Genomic DNA, 3,486 nt, shown 5'->3' with positions numbered 1-3,486 from the left:
GCTCCGCCGCCCCGGGAGCAGGAGCGGAAGCTGGAGCAGGAGAAGCTCTCCGGGGTGGTGAAGAGCGTCCACCGGCGGCTCCGCAAGAAGTACCGGGAAGGTAAACAGCGAGCTGAGCGAGGGGGGAGGGGAGGCCCCATCACCCCCAACCTTGTCACCTCTTCCCTCCCCCAAAGAGGCCACCATTAAAACCGAAAGGATCTGCACGTCAGCCCAGCCGGTGCCGCTCTCCCCGGCGGGTTCCGAGCCCCGGTCGGTATCAGCCGCGGCCCGCCCGCCCCCTTTTCTTCGAGCGCCCTTCAGGAGAGTTCCAGGCCTCCAGAGGCACGGAGTCCCCACCCCGTCCAAGCCCCTGTCCCCCGGCCGGGGTGCTGAGATCGTCGTCACCGCACACGCAAACACAGACACATTCACGGAGGCGGTGGGGGTCGCTCGCCGCGAGGGGCACAAGGTAAAACACGAAGGCAGGTGAAATCCATTTGCAGAAGGCGGAGAGCAGGCTGAGTTGCCCCTGACTTCTTTGCGCCAGACCCGCCTGTTGTTCCATTTGCTTCCACGTCCGACCCCCTTCCTGGGACTTCGTTCCCCTTGCCTCGCATTGGCTTCCAGGGCTGCGAAGTCAGCAGGCCTTTTAGCTGACGGGACTTCACCTTGTTACTAGGGGGACGGGCTACACCCAGGCCCCCGCCCCCCAGTCTTCAGACACTTGATCTCAGTGTGTATCTAGGCCGGTGAGGACGAGATCTGGGCAGGTTCTCGAAATGCTGTGAAGTTCTGAAGCCTCCTAAAAGACACAGATGCCGAGGAAGCCGGCCTTCCAGGGAGGTGGGAACCCCCCCTTTGGAAGATCCTGAGCAGGGCGAGAAGCGTTTAGTAGCTTTTGCTTGTGTCTGAGGAGGGCTTACAGTTGGAGTCTGCAGTTGTCCTTGGTATGTTTTAAATATGGGCTTTTGCACAGAGCTATTTTATAAGATTGTGACAGTGAAAATTTTCAGTGTTTTCATATGCTCAGGAGAGATTTCTCTTAAGTATCAAAATGGGGGATTACCTTTCAACTGGCTCTTGTTTTAGCTTAATTCCAAACTGAAAATTCAGCAGCCTTCTAGTGTTAGTCTTAGACTTAGTTAATAATTTAGTATTAGAAGGAAAATTATGACAATGAAGGAACAGAGACATGTAAGATCATGTTACTGCTGATTTACACACAACTTTTCAATTACTGCAGAAAGTTAAAACTAAGTGTCCTTTGTTCTTTGGAATGTAGTTAAAATGTTTCTTTTTTGAAACTTTAAAGGTTTCTTTCCTTGGCAACTCCAGCCCAGCTTTTAATATAGGCTGCTTAAATAGTCATCCCAAACGTGGCTTGTAGTTATTGTTTAATAGGTAGCAATAGAAAGAGATTTATCAGACACAGTTAAGATGTTGACATTTATTTTTTTAAAAGAGTGCTTTAAACCCAAACCCACAATTTAGTCAATAAAATGAGTGGTTACCATAGCAGCAATTGCATCATTCTTGATATTCAAAGAATGCACTTACATAATGGCATTCACTGTAGATTTTATGTTATTTGGAGAAATTAGATAAATGGACACACTTTTCTGCAATTTATCATGCTATTTTGTACAAACTTAAGTGCATCATTTTAAAGAAAAAAATGCATATAATTCAGTTTCTATTTTTACCATTTAATAATCATTTCATTATTATTCATTATTCATTTATTCATAATAAACAGGTTACACTTAAATTAACACACTAATGTATCATAATCTCTTCAAGTGCTGCTTATACTTGCTTCGTTCCCACTTGTTTAAACATGACTTTAAACCCAAATATTAACCACAGAAATACTTATTTATAGTGAACACTGGTAGTGGTAAGTTACCAGAGCTAGACTAGATACATGCAGTTCACAGGTGAATAATCTAGTATTCTTTTGGGAAGGTAAAGTCCTGTCGGTCTAAACATTTGAATGAGAATGTTCTTTAGGCATTTTAATGCCCTGAATTCACCAATGATCTAGACTTCTCTAGGCTTTGTTCCAATGATATACAAAGCTCCATCAGTGAACTAACAAAATAAATGATCCTAATGAACATGCTGTTTCTACCTATATTTCTGACATATAGACCCAATATTAGTTGTAAAAAAGGCATCTGTGAAAAATGCACATAATAATCCCAGAGAAATAACTTTTAAGTGTTTTACTTAGGGACTTAGTATTGTAATACTGATGGTCCCTAGTCTAAACATATTTTACAAATTCATTTGCAAGTCAGCTTTTATCATGTGTTAATGTAAATGGTACTTAGGTGTTAGATCTGCCTACAGAGACCTATTTAATCAATAAACTACCTGAACTGTAGTACCAATGACTATGCAGATGATATTGCTTTTATAACAATTTCCATACCAGAAAATGCAGTGAAAATTTCAGCTTAGAATCCTGGAGTGTTAGACTAGAAGGAACCGTTAAGCATTTAGCAATGATTCCCAAACATGGCTGATCACTGGACTCATCTGGGTGCTTTTTAGAAAATTCCTGCATTACACTTCAGTTCTGTAGTTTCAGATCTCTATCAAGATCTGGAAATTTGTCATTGAGATTTAATAATGATCTAATAACTCCTTTGTTTTACAGATGAATAAGCCAAGTCCCAGAAAGATTAAAATAATTTGCTTGAAGTTTGGGTAGTTAATTTATTAATACTTTAAATGTTTTATGGGACTAATATAGCTTTCTCCCCCAACTCCAAATCTTACATTGGCAACTCCAAATGTTAGAATAGGAGGGAAAATGGGAAGCAGAAAGTGACCCTAGAACTTGAATTAGGAAAAAGGATATAAGTTAGTGGGAATGGATGGTTCATAGGATACGTTTGATTAACTAAGTTGGAGCTATTTGAGGTGTGGGTTTTGGGGAGAGAAAGTTGGTAGGGAAGGAAATAAGTTGGGGTGGAATAAAGAAGGAGGCAAAATAGTCACTGAACAGTAAGGAAAGGAGTGAGGACTAGATAATCAGTATAAGGTTGGAGAACAGAGTTTTCCCTTATCTCTGGTAGAGGAATTGAAAATAAAACAGGAAAAAGAATGAAAGTGAGTTTTTGTTTTGTTTTGTTTTTTGCTGTAGTAGAAAAAGATTTCCAAGATATCTCTCCACTGGTCCCTAATTCATTTTTCCAGCTGATGTTTGTTGGTGTGATAAGCAGGCATGGTGTGCGGCGTCGACCAAGACAGAACTTTGTCTCCAAAAGAAAATAAATTTTTGTCCAAGGAAACAATTTTGTCCCATAAATATTTTGAACTTCACATAGTGGTTTTTTCCAGCACTTTTGTTCATGACAGAATCAGCTGGGTCATAAGGGTTAAAAAGGACAGCTTACGCTTTAATCAAAACCAGCTGAAGATATTTTTCTGGGCCCAGGTCAGGTCATACTTGTTGATTACCTGGTAATGTACAAATATTCTCCTCTAAGTCTCATG

The 3,486-nt window shown here is 41.3% G+C and overlaps 1 protein-coding gene across 1 annotated transcript in view; it reads left to right on the top strand.

Annotated features, from left to right (window-relative positions):
* Positions 1 to 2: 2 nt before the first annotated feature.
* The window catches only part of LOC103259043 (probable methyltransferase BMT2 homolog), a gene marked incomplete at its 3' end in the record, with an annotated part of 41,379 nt that continues 37,895 nt past the window's right edge, over positions 3 to 3,486 (top strand). Inside the window, exon 1 of the mRNA XM_021711661.1 lies at positions 3 to 100. The remainder of the gene's footprint in view (positions 101 to 3,486) is intronic.

Source organism: Carlito syrichta, unplaced genomic scaffold (genome assembly GCF_000164805.1).
Source record: "Carlito syrichta isolate Samal-C Ts95f unplaced genomic scaffold, Tarsius_syrichta-2.0.1 Scaffold85394, whole genome shotgun sequence".
In the NCBI taxonomy this organism is placed as follows: domain Eukaryota; kingdom Metazoa; phylum Chordata; class Mammalia; order Primates; family Tarsiidae; genus Carlito; species Carlito syrichta.
Note: the sequence above shows the minus strand (reverse complement) of the source record. Positions and strands in the feature narration are given on the sequence as shown.